Source organism: Nanorana parkeri, unplaced genomic scaffold (genome assembly GCF_000935625.1).
Source record: "Nanorana parkeri isolate BGI_ZX_2015 unplaced genomic scaffold, ASM93562v1 scaffold2655, whole genome shotgun sequence".
Lineage (NCBI taxonomy): Eukaryota > Metazoa > Chordata > Amphibia > Anura > Dicroglossidae > Nanorana > Nanorana parkeri.
The window spans coordinates 40999-41516 of NW_017308923.1; positions in this window are offsets into that span (position 1 = coordinate 40999).

The following is a 518-nucleotide window of genomic DNA, read 5'->3' on the forward strand; positions in this document are numbered from 1 at the left end:
AAATTCAACATTTCCGAAAACACAATTTTAACATAGTTGATAAATTACTATGGCACATACATTGACATTAGAATTTATCAGCTAGGCACACTCATCAATCACCAGATATTTCAGCACCATGGACAGAGCTTTTCATTCTAGGCAATATGTCAAACAAAGGAGGTGAAATATGACCTATTGCAGGTACTGTATAGGTCAGCAAAATGTGCTCATGTATTTTGTATGTCTGTCTTTTTATGTCCTAAACACATTTAAAATATGATTCCTAAAATGATTTAAAACATAAAATGCATTATGCAATAAAAATTAAAAAAAAGAGCATCAGAGCAATGCAATATACATACGAATCTCAATACTATTATGATTTGATAGAACTAATTTGACATATCTGTGACCCTAGTAATACAGCAGAATTCATGCTGGTTTAGATTTTAATGTGTTGTGTGATTTGTTGTGCTGATGCCCCTAAAGTTTGCCTCTTAAAAGGTGTGGGGGGGGGGGGGGGTTGGTGCTGGACG